The sequence below is a fragment of the Hyperolius riggenbachi genome, chromosome 11 (genome assembly GCF_040937935.1).
Source record: "Hyperolius riggenbachi isolate aHypRig1 chromosome 11, aHypRig1.pri, whole genome shotgun sequence".
NCBI lineage: Eukaryota > Metazoa > Chordata > Amphibia > Anura > Hyperoliidae > Hyperolius > Hyperolius riggenbachi.
Genome location: NC_090656.1, coordinates 94,470,161 through 94,487,963, shown reverse-complemented (window position 1 = coordinate 94,487,963; position 17,803 = coordinate 94,470,161). Strand labels below are relative to the sequence as shown.

The 17,803-nt window shown below is 44.3% G+C and overlaps 1 long non-coding RNA gene across 1 annotated transcript in view; it reads right to left on the bottom strand.

The window, feature by feature from the left end:
* Positions 1 to 3,065: 3,065 nt before the first annotated feature.
* Positions 3,066 to 17,803, bottom strand: part of LOC137538353 (uncharacterized) — a 60,683-nt gene continuing 45,945 nt past the window's right edge. Inside the window, exon 4 of the long non-coding RNA XR_011024758.1 lies at positions 3,066 to 3,256. This is a non-coding gene — a long non-coding RNA (uncharacterized lncRNA). The remainder of the gene's footprint in view (positions 3,257 to 17,803) is intronic.

Genomic DNA, 17,803 nt, shown 5'->3' with positions numbered 1-17,803 from the left:
ATGGGGGCGGCTTACGCTCCAGCTTACGCCTGTCTACATCTTGGCGTATAGGAAGAGCAAGACGTTTATCCGAGTGAGCTGTTCCGTGGGGGTGTGTCCCTCTGGCTGCGTTACATCGATGATGTGCTCGTCGTGTGGAGGGGCACCGCAGAGGACTTCGCAAACTTTGTGTCAGCCCTGAATCGTAACAGGCGAAATATACGCCTGACCTTTGTAATGGATCCAGAGAGAATTACTTTCTTGGATCTTGAAATAACAAGGGTGGGAAATGAGCTGACAACGAAAACGTTTCGGAAGCCGACGGCGGGTAATTCCTTGCTCCACGCGGCGAGCCATCATCCGGAGTCCGTGATCGGGGGGATCCCCACGGGCCAGTTCCTAAGAATTCGGCGTAACTGCTCAGACATTGAGCAGTTTAAGCGCGAGGCAAAGGAAATGCACAAACGGTTCCGTGAAAGAGGTTACTCCGAGAGAACCCTGCGTCGGAGTTATAACCGTGTGCTCCATACGGACCGAGAGTCTCTGCTCCGCCCCCGCGCTCGCCCCGCAGCTGGTGGTGATAGTAGAGGGTACACCAGAGTAGTTACCCAATTCAATTCACATTGGGGTGATTTGAATGAAGCCCTCAAGGGATGCTGGCGGGTGCTACAGCTAGACCCTAAGATAAGGGAAATTGTGGGTCCAAGGCCCCTAATTACTGCACGGTGGGCCAGAAACTTACGTGACATTCTGGTCCAATCGGAACTACCAAAGAAAGAAGGGGGTACATGGCTAAGTCGTGTCCCCCCTCCTGTTGGAATGTTCAGGTGCGGGTCTTGTAAGGCCTGCCCCTTTGTTATGAGGACGAATAAATTCAGATCCCAAGATCAATTGAAAGAATATAAATTGAAGAATTTTCTTAACTGTAACTCAACCTGGATCATATATCTGATCATCTGTCCATGTAACAAGTATTACGTGGGCATGACGACACGAACATTCAAGGTCAGACTCCTTGAGCATCTGGGTAATATTACTAGTGGGGAGAAAAAGTCACCAATTGCTGAACATTTCCAGGAGGCACATAATGGCTCAATTGCGGGACTTAGGGCAATGTGTATTGACAACCTGGAGGTCTCAACACGTAGAGAGCGGACAGAGGCAATGTTGTTACAACGGGAGGCAATGTGGATGTACCGGTTGAGATCGAGGCATCCACAAGGCCTAAATGTGGACTTCTCACTTAGGAGCTATTTGTAGACCCCCCATGTATGATTGCCTGCTGGGGCTTTAAATCTATTTGTGAACACAGCAATAGCAATGGTGGCAAGTGAGGATGGGTTTGGAATGGCAAATGTGACAGTGTTGGGTGGATTGACCCAGAGGTGATATGATTACTACTTTTCAAATAATTCAAATAAATTGTATATAACATACCTTGCTCCTTCAAAAAACAAATTCCCCTCCCCCAATCCAACCTCCCCCCCCCCTCCCCAATCCTCTCCTCCCTTTCCCCTCCCTCACCTCTTCCTCCTCCACCATCCACCCCCCCCCCCCCCCTTCCCCTGTATTTCCTCTCCCTTCTTTGCTTTTTTGGCATTAAAAAATTGAAAATCACTAAGGATAAATACAATCAATACTACAAGGGACTTTGTGCATCCTCTGCCCCTAAGGGGGATACTCACAGCGGGCACTTGGTGTTGTCCATTGAGGATAGTCCCGCTTATCTCTACAGGCTGCTTTGCTGAGCCGTTTGAAACAATACTGTAGCGGAACAGGAAGTCGGGTTGGTGTTTCCAGCCCGGACATTAGTGTCAGCAACACCTACACCAACTAGCGTGCGGCGGGAGGAGCCGGAGGGATACTTATTCACAGCCCCCCGCAAGCAAACCACGCCCCGATGAAGACCGGAAGTACCGGTCGAAACTAATCGGCCTAGCTGCGTCTCGTCGTCCATAGGACTAGCCACGAGTCCCTCTCCGTGGTCCCCAGTATACGGATTGTGTTATGGATGTACGCCAAACCTAACCAGGCACACCTACAAGCTCAATCCACAAGCCGAATGCGGAGCGGCAACCCGGATCCACGCCTCTCTTGTTGACGGTGGATGTACAGGGGCGGTGGTGCTCCTGTGCCCTGGAATTCGAATAGCTGAAGCAGCCGGCAGTGTGAGCTCGTTACCTGGACTGAGGATTGGAACCTTAACTACTGGGAGTTTGCCTGAGGAGAGGAGATATAGTGTGCGGACCACGCGGGGGCCCCTGCTGTGTGCACATATGGGATGGAGTAACATCTTACCCCTGGGACCTGTGGGGAATATGGAGTCGTGAGTATGCAATAAAGCCCTGGACTGCTCTGCATGCGCTTGCCCATATGACTGCTCTGCTATCTCTAAGGCTCTCGTGCATGTTGCGGGACATTGCAATGCTTTTGTGCTGACACCAGTCTGCTACTCTCGAGTTTATTGTGACTCTACCAGGATGGAAAATATGATGATGGTCCTCCATGTGTGCTCCTAGGTGGTCTGTACGTGTGTGGTGGCATACTATGTGGTGAGTCTGATGGGCGCCCCGATGCAGATGTGTACAACAGCGCTGTTGGTTTTAATTGTGTCTTGTACACCATTTTATGCCTTGATGGGTCACAAACAATAAATAAATTATTACCCCTTTTTTCACGTCAACCAGGTCACGGTCATATGATTGGTTACAATTGTGGCGGTTGGGTTAAAAATACCAGGTGGAAAGTGGTTATTAAATTGATTGTCTGTCTCTCTCCCATGTCCCTTGGCCACTCTCTTGAGAGTTCATTACTTCACAGACTGCTCTGAAAGACTCATTTTGAATGCTGAGTGTTGTGTAATCTGCACATATTATAGAGTGATGCAATGTTAGAAAAAACACTATATACCTGAAAATAAAAATATGAGAATATTTTCTTTGCTGCTAATCTTCTAGTAATTATTCATAGTACACAACCAATTCATTATATCATATATTTTTTTTCGCTTCAGTGTCTCTTTAATAGTCAATTTCTTGTGAAGATACCAAGAACACTTAGAAGAAAAAGTTCATTGGATTGGGCCCTATATGTGTCCAAAGTATTTCAGCTTCAGCATTGCTCCTTCAGTCAGGGAACATTTCTTTAAGGATTGACTTACTGGATCTTCTTGCAGTCCAAGGGACTCTTAAAAGTTTTCTCTAGCACCACAATCCGAAGACTTCGATTCTTCTGCACTAAGCCTTCTTCATGGTCCAACTCTCACAATCATACATTTCTACTGAAAAAAAAACATGGCTTTGACTATGTAAACCGTTTGTTGAAAAGGTGTTGTCTCTTTTTTTTTTTTATTATATTTTACAAGTTTGTCATTGCTTTCCTTCCAAGGAGTTAGAGCAGACAAACAAATGTTAGAAAGAAAAATCTATATATTTGTGGCAGAAGACCTCCTTGCAGGATGCCACTACATTCAGCAAATGAAAATTAAAGTGTGATATGATGATATAAACATACGTACATATAGTCCTACTAAGAATTTGTCTGAAGTCCCTTTCTGTTGACCTTTACAGCAAGTGTTAAAAACTAGTTGTTTATGAAAATGAACAAGTTGAACAACTTGGCGATTCAGACTGGTTTTTGGTTTTCAGAATATTGAATAGAAGGCAAATCCCTTTTAGCTGGCTGAAAAAAAGACTGTTAAGGTTTTAGTGTTTAAAGAGAACCTGAACTGAAAATAAAAAGTACAAATAACCATAAACAGGCCATATTTACCTCCTGTGTAGTCTACTCCTCAATCTTTCTCCTCTCCTGCATCCCATTTGTCCACTGTGATCAATGGATTTCTCCGTCCTCCATTTTAAAAATGGCCATTACCCCATAACAGCTTCCTGGTCAGCACACTGTTAAACTGTAATATCACCCACTTGAGCCATAGGGAAATATGAACATTACCTTACACATTCAGTTGTAACTGACAACTGCTGATATATAACTGACAGCAACTGGTATATTTCAGTTCTGACAAAATATTGTCAGAACTGGAAGGAATCACTGTAAGAAGAAAATGGTGAGCTTCTGAGAGGAACGGTCGTTGAGGTTAGTATGTAATATTCATCTGCAGCTACGTCATGTGGTTATTTTAAATAATTTTCCTCGCTTCAGGTTCCCTTTAACAAGAGTCATTGCTTTAATTTTTTTACCCTGCAGCTCAACAATGCAGATTTTACATCAGACTGTTACAGTTTAGAATGCTGTCTTAAAACTAAGCCCTTAAAGGGAAACTTAACTCTAAAAAAAAAAAAAAGAGTTTTACTTACCTGGGGCATCTACCAGCCCCCTGCAGCCATCCTGTGCCCTCGCAGTCACTCATGGCTCCTCTAGCCCCCTGCTTCCAGCTAGTTTAGTTTTCGTTGGCCAGACGCCATGCATACGTTTTTACGCATTCCTGCTGGTGCAGGAAGCTATTGCAGACATCCACAAGTGCATTTTTATGCTTTACAGGTGTAATGCATAAAATTGTACGCATTACAACCGTAACGCGTAAAAATGTACTTGTGGATGTCTGCAATAGCTTCCTGCACCAGCAGGAATACGTAAAAACGTACACATGGCGACTGGCCAACTCCCAGTCGGCAAAAAACGAAACTTGCTGGCAGCGGGGGTCCAGAGGAGCAATGAGTGACTGAGGGCACAGGATGGCTGCAGGGGGCTGGTAGATGCCCCAGGTAAGTAAAACTCATTTTTTTTTAGAGTTAAGGTTCCCTTTAAACTGAAAATAAAAATATGAAACTATGTTCTATGTTACTAATTTTCTACAGGAAACTCCCTATTATCCGGAACTCAGGTAACCAGGAGTTTCCACTAACTGGCATGCCTGAGGGGATAAATGAGGACTGTGTGTTTTTTTTTTGGGGGGGGGGGGGTGCAGGGAATACAATACTTACTAAGCCTCCAGTGCTGTTTTCTAGTCTTCCTGTAGTTCCTTGCAGCTTTCCAGCTTGACTGGATGCAAGTCAGGTGACACACCAGGAGCCATAAAGGGAGACACCGGAAATCCGCCAGGAGCTACAGAAAGGCTAGAAGACAGTGCCAGAGGCTGGGTGAGTATTTTATGCTGCGGGGGGTGTTTGTGCTTTTTCGGGAGGTTGTTGAAGCAACCAGCAAGAACATATATCCGGCACAAGTGGATCCACGCCGGTTACTGGGGACTTTGCTATATTTGCCATTAGAAAGTAACTCATACGTTTATTTTTACTTGAACTTTGCTTTATACATGTGGCTAGGAAGATGTGTACATGTAATTAAGGCACAGAGAAATTTGGGCGAGGGGGGGAAAGTGGAAAAACGGCTCACTAGGCGCCTGCAAAAGTCCCCGCTATGTTAATTACTATTCCCCCTCCAGGCCGCCATAGACTGTGGTGTAACATGTAATTCAGCTGTCAGCTACTGCTGGCAGCCAAATTATGCTGCTTTTATAGCAATTTGAGCTCCGTCTTTTGACAGCGCCCAAATTACTCTCTGAACGCCTCTATAGCAATAATTCCTATGACAACCTATGGCTGTGCCTGGTGCACCCACATTTCCAGCCCCATTTTTGCTTGACTAACAGGGAGATTACACACTGCAAACCTGAACTGAACATAAACTCATGAGATAATGAATTGTATGTGTAGTACTAATGATAAATACAACATTAGTAATATAGAACAGAGTCTCATTTTATTTTTCAGTTTAACTGCAACATTTTTAAGACTGCATTCTAAACAGAAGACATGACAGTCTGAAGTACAAGCTGCTTCATTCAGCTGAAAAACAAAAAGAAGTACAGCTTGTCCCTAATTAACAAAGGAGATAGGGACTGTAGGTTTGTTCCAAACCTGAATCCATTCTTAAAGGAATACTATCGATTCACATATTTTTTTCAATTGACACAGGAATTGTTAGGGAAGTGCTGCTAAGTACTGGTGTATACATTTTAGTAGCAACCTCTTTGTTTACTGTTATCAATATACATTCAAACTTTACTGACGCCAAAACTGATGGCTGACTGAGCCATGAGGAGAGGGGAAATTACCCTTCATCAGCTAACTCTATGTGTAACTCTGTGTGTGACAGAGAGAGACAGGACACAGGAGCTGCAGCTCCTGTGTCCTGTGTTTCTAACTGAAGTGTCTGAAGAGAGCAGAGGAAATGTAACTAATTGTCACAGCTTTTCATACTGTTTTTGCTTTCAGAGTTTGTTATGTTTGATATTTGCTTTCTGTAGTCTGATATGCAACTCTGGCTGTGCATTGAAGCAGACACCCCTTCTGCAATTGATTTGTCCCAATATAGCTAAATCCTACCCTCAATAAATTACAGTTTTTGCCTTTGATATTTAACATGAAAAGTAGGAAAATGTTTACACAGCTACTTAGACATTATTTGCACACTGTCATTTTAGAACACTTGGGTATCGATAGTATTCCTTTAAAGGGACTCCGAGCAGTGCAGAAACTATGGAAAGATGCATATCATTTTAAAGCTCTCTTTCTCCTCTTTCCAATGATATATAAACCGCCACCCTACGCCTGTGTAATACAAGTAACTATGAAAAGATGGATATCATTTTAAAGCTGTCTTTCTCCTCTTTTTGGCAACACCTAAATCGTCGCCCTACGCCTTTTAGTTTTCTCTATTTTTGCGATCGAAATCGCAGTTGCGGCAATTTCAATCGCGAAAATAGCGAAAACTAAAAGGCGTAGGGCAGTGGTTTATATATCATTGGAAAGAGGAGAAAGAGAGCTTTAAAATTATATGCATCTTTCCATAGTTTCTGCACTGCTCGGAGTCCCTTTAAGTCAGAACACTGCTGCATTTTTGTCCACTGTACCTCCCCTGTGCCTCCAGTGTCATCTCTGTTCCCCTGTGCCTTCAGTGCCCCTCTCTGCATAGGCAAGCGCAGGGGAGGACTACAGCTGCCCAGAATCCCCCCCTAAGACCAGGGCCAGTGCAGTGTCTGGGGACAGGCACAAGTTGAGAAACCAGAATATCTGCAGGTAGCCTACAGCTCACAGTACTGCACCCTTTCTTTCCCAGCTACAGTGGACTTTGGATGGAGCAGCAACGTGTGTACAAAGCATAGAGAAGCTCTGGGGAACTTAAAGCGGTATCGTCACCATAAAAATCAAATTTCAACAGCAACTGGTCTAAGTGTATTAAGTGATAAAGATGCTAATCCTGCATTCAAAACTTTCAAAACTTTTTCTGCTGTTATGATTTGGAGTTATCACATACTTAAAGCGGAATATAACCCTGCATTTCAACTTTGCTCTAAAACATTATTTACAGCATATTATATGCAAAAAGCATTTTTTTTTTACTAGACCAGCATTGGAAGGGTTAAACACAGAGGTTTTAAGTTCCGTGCAGACGTTCAGATAGTTACATTCTATTTAGTTAGATGTATCTATTGATAAACAGTTACACACTCTTTGGCTGTCCTCCAAGCTCCTTCTCAGTGAGAGAGATGAGTCACAATAAACACTTAAAAGATACATATTTGTAAACAAAAAGTATCTAACTGAAGTTCGGATGCGTCTGCAGAAATCTCTAGGGACTTTAAAGCCCTGTGTAACCCTTCCAATGCTGGTCTAGTAAAAAAAAAAATGCTGGTTGCATATAATATACTGTAAATAATGTTTTAGAGCAAAGTTGAAATGCAGGGTTATATTCCGCTTTAAGGAACACTGGCCCTTTAGTAGTCGTGCCAAAGAATTGCATGCTGGGGGTTCTTTTTATATATAATCTATTCCTCCTCTTCCCTTTATTTCCCTGCCAGCTTCTTATCTGAAACCTAATCCCCTGCTCACTTGTGTTTACAAGCAAGGCTGAGGTGACTCAGCGATTGGAGGAGACAAGAAAAAAAGTAAAGGGCAGAAATTACATCACGAGTTAGCCTTAACTGTGGGCAAAAGACATGGCCCCCACTAGGAACAGAATTCTCGTAATTTACTATATAACATTCACTGAAATCAAAACGTGGACAGTATATAACATGTGTTATGTAAGTAGATCAAGTATTTATCTACTTATATATGTGTTTTTTCTCCCTGGTATAGTATGGCCGATCCTACCGCTTTAACAGAGTCAGGTATGAGCACAGCCATGTGCCCTGCTGTGTATGCTTCATTTTCCTCTTCATTAGCAATGTCGGCTGTCCTCCTTATTATCTGTATCCAAACTTCTCCTGATCAATCCCGTTGTCGATCGGGAGCAGATCGGACATTTAGAAAATAATTGTCAGATCCTGTCAGTCGGATGTAAAAAATGCATTATGTGTACCCAGGATGACATCCTTTTACTGTATATTATACTATATTGTGCACGGTTGAGGAAGACATTTCAGGAATCCCCCCCTTGAAAATCCTAGGTTTGCCCCTGCTCTGTGTCACCTTTGTCCCCCTGTTTCCTCAGTGTCCCCCTGTTCCCTCAGTGTCCCCATCTGTGCTACCCCTGCCTCCACTGCAACCCTCTGTGCCAGCTCTACCCCCCAAAAGTCCTGCTTTATACATCCTTCTGTCCCCCTTTGTGCCTCTTTCTGTTCTAGTGATGATCATAATGGGATAATTTACGTATAGCTATGTCCAGGCTAAAATCAAGGTCAGGTAGGCTATTACTATTAGAAATTGTTTCCTTATTCCACTGGTATTGATCACATGGACTCAGTTAACACGTGCATACTTCACACTAACCTGTGTACAGCCAGGTTTTCTTGGCTCATCCCTCTTTCCACAGAGATTGCTATAGAGAATGGGGTAAGTATAGTAGTGACCTGATCAACCTCCATGAGCATAAGCTATCTCCTTTTCTGCCATCACCATTCTGTCCCAAGACTTTGTCCCCTACCATTTAACCCATTCGCCTTCCGTCGTTTTCACTTGAGCAATGTTCACCTCCCATTCATTAGCCTATAACTTTATCACTACTTATCACAATGAACTGATCTATATCTTGTTTTTTCCGCCACCAATTAGGCTTTCTTTGGGGGGTACATTTTGCTAAGAGCCACTTTACTGTAAATGCATTTTAACAGGAAGACTAAGAAAAAAACTGAAAAAATTGATTATTTCTCAGTGTTCAGCCATTATAGTTTTAAAATAATACATGCCTTCATAATTAAAACTCACGTATTGTATTTGCCCATATGTCCCGGTTATTACACCGTTAAAATTATATCCCTATCACAATGTATGCAGACAATATTTTATTTGGAAATAAAAGTGCATTTTTTCCGTTTTGCATCTATCACTATTTACAAGTTTAAATTAAAAAAAATATATAGAAATATTTCATCTTTACATTGATATTTAAAAAGTTTAGACCCTTAGGTAAATATTTACATTTTTTTATTGTATGGTTTTTTTTTTATATTAAACATTTTATTTGGGTAGTTTTGGGAGGGTGGGATGTAAACAATAGGTTTATAATGTAAATGTGTGTTGATTTTTTTTTCTTTTACTTTTAGTTGTAGTATTACTTTTTGGCCACAAGATGGCGGCCATGAGTTTGTTTACATGACGTCACTCTAAGCGTAACATACGCTTAGAGAGATGCATGGGGGAGGTAACAGCCAGAAAAGGCGCAGCTTCCGAGAGAAGCTGTCGCTTTTTCAGCGGGGGAGAGGAATCAGTGATCGGGCACCATAGCCCGATTCACTGATTGCCTGGCTAACGAACCGCGGGCCGGGAGCACGCGTGCACGTGCGTGATCGGCCGCGGGAGCACGCGATAGCGCGCATGGTTCCTGGACGTAGTTTCTACGTCCAGGAACCAAAATAGGTTAATCTATGTTCCCTGATGCAATAGTCCTGATGAGACTGATGTAAATGTAAGTTTAGTGCACAATTTGACTTTTTAATAGATAAAGGAAAAAAAATCTATAACAATAAAGGTCCTCTCGACTGATTTTCAATCATTTTAAAGATGATGCACTGATCTGTGAAGGCTATTCTTTATCTAATTGAGTAGTTGGGAGCATAGTGGTCCTGTAGGCAACAATGATATGCAGTCAATAGCTCGCTACCTTAGCTATGTACTGCATTCAGCAATACAAAGCTACCAACAACAGTGATTTGGATATTAGATCAAATCTCTATGAGATCCGATCTGATATTGAGTGGCAGGAGGGGGCAGGCACGTAAATGGCCCACAAAAGGTATATATATTTATTTACCCAATAGTGTATAGCTAGCTTTAGATAATAATCAGGGATATACAGGAATCCAAAAATTAGCAAAAATACTTTTTCTTTTTAATTTCAAAAAAGTGCAGAATTTTGTATACAAAAACTTTAATCACGAGCCGCATAAGAGCAGGACATCTAAAAAGGGTGGTTGACTACCCTGTTTGGATGTCCTGCTCTCATGCGGCTCTTCGTTTGAATTCTCTTGTGGTGGTCTATCCTGGCTTTGTACTTGTCCAGATGAGATTCTACTGTGTAATTCAATTGTGCAGATGCTCATTGTATATATAAAGGCCTGAAGAAGGGTCATCAACCCGAAACAAATCGATGTTGTTGCCTTTGTTGACCAGATATATGCACTTTTTTACATGATTAAAGTTTTTGTATACAAAATTTTGCACTTTTTTGAAAATTAAAAAGAAAAAGTATTTTTGCAAATTTTTGGTTTCCTGTGTCTTCAGTATATCCCTGATTATTATCTAGATCTTGTTATGGTGTCTGTGGTGCACCTACAGGGATTTATTTTGTTTTTGGCTTCTCCCAAATACATTAACTATATAGCTAGCTTTAGACTGGAAAGTGCATTAAAGAGGAACTTTACTGAATTTAACGTCAAGCAAACCTGACAGGTTTGAAACATATAAATTTAGATTCTTACCTCAAGAGAGGGAAGCCTCTGGATCCTCTGCACCCCGGTCCTCCTCCCCGAGGCTGTAGTCCGGGCCCGCTTGGGCTTCAGTGAAAAAAGCAGAGTCCAATTGTGTGGCTCGTGCTTGCGCAGTACCATGGATCTGATCGGCCTTTGCTTTTTCTGCCGAAACATTAGCAGGCCCTTGCTACTACACATGTGCAAGCCTTCGGTTTTCGTGAGGAGACATCGCTGGAACGGGCCAGTGGAGGATGACAGGGAAGGTCTGGATTATCCAGAGACTTCCCTTTCCCAGGGTAAGTAGCCAAATTGGGCACTTTTTTTCTCTACAGGTACCCTATAATGAACTATGAATAAAATTGCTTATTTTTTTTACAAAATAATTGTAAATTATTTAGTCTTTGTTTTCCCAATGTAAAATTTTTCCTCACCTTGATTTACATTCTGACATTTGTCACAGGTGGAAACATTTTTACTGCTGCCACAGTAAATCCCTGCAGAATGTTTGTTACCCCTTCTTGTAAAACTATATGTGGCTGCAGGGACGACTTTTTCCAGCCTGGCAGGTTATGCAGAGCGGCGCATAGCTGTCATAGTTGCCTGTTTAGAAAGGCTGGATGGGCTATCTTCTCCTCCACCAGCGACAATAAAACAATCCCACCATATATTCTGATTTCCGAACACATGATATGACATGTGATTGGGTCCCAGATGTCAGCAATTGCAGTGCAGCCCGGTGGGGAGTCAGCACTGCGGGTGGAGGAGAAGCCGATCCAGGCATCTGGAACAGGTAACTATGACAGCTCCCTGCCCCGCTTTGCATGGCTGCACTAGGCAGCAAAACGAGAAAAGCTGGCAGAGGTCAAAATATCAGCTGCATTTTAACCACTCCAGGGCCACAGGCTTTAAGACCACGCAACTTTAAGTGTGTGTCCTTTAGATTTGCCTCTCTCCACATTCCATATTAACATGACTTTTTTCTGCCATCGCCTTGTTCACCCATGATGTTTCTGCAGCAAAAATATTTCAATGGTCTCCATGTGATGTGTACAGACAGATTAGGCAGCATCAAATAAGGTCTACTCCTGACCCCCCCCCCCCCCATACAGTGCTCCTCACTCCTGGCCCACCCTCTTGTACTGTGCCCCCGTGAGTTTTAGCATAATCCACGGTTCTTGCGTAACATGAGCGTTGCTATAGTCAGGCAGAGGCGAGAGAGGCTCCGGCCTCAGGGCGCAGTGTAGGAGGGGCGCACAACTCACTTATCTATCATTCCCCTATTGTGTTTGAAGCAGAGAAAAATAAGAAAAGGGGATACATTGCAGTGACTGCAAGCCAGATAACTAGAGATTAAGGTGTTGGGAGGGTTGGGGGCCCTGTGGCGCTTCTTACTCTAATAGCAATCAGTGTGTGACAGCTGGGGTGGGAGGAATGGGGGGGCGCACTTTGGTGTCTCAGCCTTGGGTGCTGGAGGACCTTGTCCCGGCTCTGGCTATAGTGATGGTGTTACTAATGCACACACCCTTATCTGTTTATCTCATTAAATATCTTTCCTTAAAGGGGCACTATGGCGAAAAATTTTAACATTTAAAATATATCAAAACATAAACAAATAAGAAGTACATTTTTTTACAGAGTAAAATGAGCTATAAATTACTTTTCTCCTATGTTGCAGTCACTTACAGAAGGTAGTAGAAATCTGACAGAAGTGACAGGTTTTGGACTAGCCCATCTCTTCATAGGGGCCATAATGCCCCTCACCATAGTGCCCCTTTAAGGTTCATACACACCTACCAACTATCTGTCCAACTACCTACCAAACTTGTCTGTTAAGCCCTATACAGCTTTTGTTGTAAAACAAGTTTAAACAACTAAAAAAAAGTATTTCGCTATTGTTCAAACAGATGATAAGACTGATAAGACGTTAATCCAACTGTTGGATTGACTTCTTATCAGTCTTATCAGCTTTTTGAACAATAACAAAATACTTTTTTTTAGTTGTTTCAACTTGTTTTACAACAAAAGCTGTTTGACAATTGTGCTGCATAAAAGACTGCCGTTGAGCGTGTGAATGGGGCTTTACAGACAAGTTCGGCAGATAGTTGGACAGATTGTTGGTAGGTGTGTATCAAAAAATAACCAGAAAAATAGGCCAGATAATTCAAGACTTAATTGGTTCATTGTTAGCACCACTCACCACCACATTATTTCTATGATAATTACCATGAGAAAGTGCCCATTGAGGCTTCACCTAGAATACAGGGCTGGCTAAGCACTTCTAAGCATATTCTGTGAAGGATTTGCCCATATTTACACATTTCCATCCCATCCCTCCCACCATACAATTTATAGATAAAGACCTCAGGCCACTGCCTAGATTGCCTATGCCAAAACATGGAATAACAAAAGTGCTGGATTTTGGTGATCATTACCCCTCCAATGCCTGCCTGTGGAAAATGGTGAAGCAAAGATGGGAATGGGGTGTAGGCAGTGGCATAGCTAGAGAGTATGAGGCCATAATGGGGCCATAAGATGTAGGCATTCTTGAGCAATGCCACATGCCCTATGGACATGAGTTAATTAGGCAATTTAAATTCTCATGCGATGTACACTGCATATAGTCCATTGGCACCTAGACAAAGTCATAGGGTGGAGGAACACTAGAAAATTAATGGTGAAAACATCAAGTACCACCTGGGCCCCCTCTGCTCCAGGGCCCCATAGCAGCTGCTATGGCTATTGCTAAGCCCTTGGGTGTAGGTGGACACCTGGACGGTGTGCATGGGATGCACATGGGGCCTTTTGGGACGCATTTTCCATAACGGCACTTCATATTTGCAGTCCTTGCACGTCAGATCACCTGTGTAAACAAGAATGTTTGGACAAATCCTTGAAAAGCCGACCATGGCATTGTTAGTCGGTATGCTGCGGAGCTTTGATGTGTATGAGAACGTATAACCAGAGATAGCGGCTGTGGAACTAGGCATAATCGCAAGGGGGGAGCAGATCTGTTCAGGCAACTTGTAGCGGCACGTAAAGATAAAAGGACATAATATAATATGTGACAGGATAATTTGGGATATAAAGTAACACTAGGTGCACTTTTGTCAGAGCCATTTAACAATATTATCAGCTGCAGACGCACCTCCGAGAGCTATTAATGTAGATTTGATAGAGAGAAGAGATTCAGATGCCATAAAGAACAGCTCGCTGGTACATACATTAAATGAAAGCATGGCTGACCTCGCCCAGACAGAGGTATGATTGCTGCGGTATTAGGCCATAAATCCTGCCGAGCATTATAATTATTGCAAAGCAAACTCTGAGGCCAAAGTCTGCCTAAAGCTGATTTACTAAAATAATCATGGGGAATGATCAGTGTTAAATGGCTCCCACTGCACAGCTCTGTGCAAAGAAATCGATGCTAAAAAGGATTTCTGGTCTGAAGTTTTAAATAAGCTGTGTGTAGGAGGTGTAATAGCCTTTCACAAGCAATGCCGGGCTTCTGTAAGACCACCGGGGTTTTCATAAAACAAATGAAATGAGTGAGATGCTGCTGGTTCTGTTTTTTAACATCGAGAGCTGAGATTCTGCCCGCTGACCCATAAGCTCTGCTACATGTGAGTCCTCCTCTCCAGAGTCCAGGCTTCCTGCTCCATATGCACAGTGACAAGAGAAATAACATTCATATTGTGCTTTTTTCTTGTTGGACTCAAAGCGCCAGGACGCCCTCTGTAGGCAGTAGCAGTGTTAGGGAGTCTGGCCCAAGGTCTCCTACTGAATAGATGATAGCTTACTGAACAGGAAGAGCTGAGATTTGAAACCTGGAATCCTGTGTCAGAAGGAGAGCCTTTAAAGTGACCCTTAAGCCCCCCCCCCCCCAAAAAAAGAAGTTTTACTCACCTGGGGCTTCCAATAGCCCCCTGTAGCTGTCCGGTGCCCTCGCCGTGTCCCTCCGATCCCCCTGTCCCCGCCGGCGGCCACTTCTGGTTTCGCCGTCAGGACCCGACAGGCTGGGAACGCGAGTGATTATTCGCGTTCCCAGCCACAATAGGTCCCTCTATGCTGCTATAGCAGCCCTCTATGGGTCCTGTCGGGTCCTGACGGTGAAACCAGAAGTGGCCGCCGGCGAGGACAGGAGGATCGGAGGGACACGGCGAGGGCACCGGACAGCTGCAGGGGGCTATTGGAAGCCCCAGGTGAGTAAAACTAATTTTTTGGGGGGGCTTAAAGGAGTTGTCAGGCCAAATGTAACAAAATAAGCACTACTTACCGGGGGCATCCTCCAGCCCCAAGCTCCCAGCACGTCCCTCGCCGCAGCTCTCCCCGCAGCCGTTCTCCGGAGCTCCGACCCGGTCCCCGGCGATGACGTCAGAGCGACCTGGAGGTCCGCTCTGGCCCACGTGGCGGTGATTGGCAGCGCCGATCGCGCAGGCGCAGTACAAAGCGACATCCAAGTTGCTCTGATGTCATCGCCGGGGACCGCGTCAGAGCTCCGGCGAACGGCTGCGGGGAGAGCTGCGGCGAGGGACGTGCTGGGATTTTCTTAAATTTGGCCTGGCAATTCCTTTAAGAATCGCTTTAAAAAAAGTTTCACTTACCTGGGACCGGATTATTGTTATAGGACATTTGAGGGCACAGGGGGGCCCTCAAACTTTTATTTTTAAGAATCTTCAGTTCCGCTTCCGCCAGTTTTTGTAACGGTGAGATTTCCCAAAAATGCATGTTTTTGTAAAAATGCATGTTTAAGAATATCTATTATTATTGAAAATGGAGTGTATTTTCAAAAAAATCTCAATATTTACATGGTTAGAACATTCCTATTCACTGTGTTCTATGTTATCTCCTTATTGGGCCAAGGTTTATAGATTGTGGCATGCAGTTTTTCATAAACAGGTACAGGGGGACCCCGGTCAGCCAGTTTGCATTTTAAAATTGACTCTTACTAAGGTTCAAAGTGCTTTAGCCCATTTTATCTTTGTGGCAGCCAGGCAGACTATTGCAAGGCCTAGAAAGTAGCAACTAGTCCCTTTTGAGTAGGGATGGGACAAATCCACAATTTCTTCGAATCCGAATCCGGATCCGAATCTAAAAAGGTTCTCGAATATCTCGAACCTTTCGAATCCCGAATCTAACGAATCCTGCACATACGAATTGTGCGATCCGTAGTATAGTTGCCCGCAGTATAGGTAGCGAGGTAAAGGTGCCTTCAGTATAGCTAGCTAGGTATGGGTGCCTTCAATATTGGTAGCTTTCAGTATAGGTAGCAAGGTATAGGGGCCTGCAGCATAGGTAGAAAGGTATATGGGCCTTCAGTATAGGTAGCAGGGTATATGGGCCTTCAGTATAGGTAGCAGGGCATATGGGCCTTCAGTATAGGTAACAGGGTATATAGAGGACTTAAGTATAGGTAGGTATGTAGGTAGGTATAGGGGCCTTTAGGTAGGTAAAGGGACATTCAGTATAGGTAGCAGGGTATAGGGCCTTAAGTATAGGTAGGTATGTAGGTAGGTATAGGGGCCTTTAGGTAGGTAGGTAGGTACGTATAGGGGGCCTTTAGGTTGGTATAGTGGCCTGTAGGTAGGTAGGTAGGTATAGTGGCCGGTAGGTAGGTAGGTATAGTGTCCTGTAGGTAGGTAGGTAGTTAAAGGGACCTTCAGTATATGTAGCAGGGTATAGGGCCTTAAGTATAGGTAGGTATGTAGGTAGGTAGGTATAGGGGCCTTTAGGTAGGTAGGTATAGGGGCCTTTAGGTAGGTAGGCACGTATAGGGGGCCTTTAAGTAGGTAGGAAGGTATAGAGGCCTGTAGGTAGGTATAGGGGCCTTTAGGTAGGTAGGGAGGTACATATAGGGGCCTGTAGGTAGGTAGGTATAGGGGCCTTTAGGTAGGTAGGTAGGTAGGTACGTATAGGGGGCCTTTAGGTAGGTATAGTGGCCTGTAGGTAGGTAGGTAGGTATAGTGGCCGGTAGGTAGGTAGTTATAGTGTCCTGTAGGTAGGTAGGTAGTTAAAGGGACCTTCAGTATAGGTAGCAGGGTATAGGGCATTAAGTATAGGTAGGTATGTAGGTAGGTATAGGGGCCTTTAGGTAGGTAGGTATAGGGGCCTTTAGGTAGGTAGGCACGTATAGGGGGCCTTTAGGTAGGTAGGTAGGTATAGAGGCCTGTAGGTAGGTATAGGGGCCTTTAGGTAGGTAGGTACATATAGGGGGCCTTTAGGTAGGTATAGGGGCCTGTAGGTAGGTAGGTATAGTGGCCGGTAGGTAGGTAGGTAGTATAGGGGCCTTTAGGTAGGTATAGGGGCCTGTAGGTAGGTAGGTATAGTGCCCGGTAGGTACGTATAGGGGGCCTTTAGGTAGGTATAGGGGCCTGTAGGTAGGTATAGTAGCAGGTAGGTAGGTAAAGTGGTAGGTAGGTAGGTAGGTGTCGCCCCCCCCCCTCCCGTGCCTCCTCCGCTCACCCCCATGGCCTCCTCCGTCCCTCGTGCCTCCTCGCTCACCCCTGCATAAGTATCAACTCACATGTCCAGTGGAGCGCAGAGCGGCAGACCTCGTCGTTACTTCTCGGTTCCCTCTAGTGGCCGGACCGGCTTTTACTGATGACGTCATTGTAAAAGCCATCACTAGAGGGAACCAGGAAGTCAGCGAGAGGTCTGCCGCTCTGCGCTCCACTGGACAGGTGAGTTGATACAAAGTATGCGGGCGGGCGGGCGGAGGAGGCGCGGGCCGGGCGGAGGAGGCGCGGGTCGGAGGAGGACGAGTGCGAGCGGCGGATGCGCGGCGATGCAGCGTCGGGATTTGGCGGATTCGTAAAGTGGAAAATGGCGTCGGGATTCGAATCCACGAATCTCGAATATTTCCCAATATTCGAGGGATTCGTGGATTCGCCGGATTCGTCGTCCCATCTCTACTTTTGAGTAAGTAAAAAACAGGGATACCAATTTTATTATCCAGGA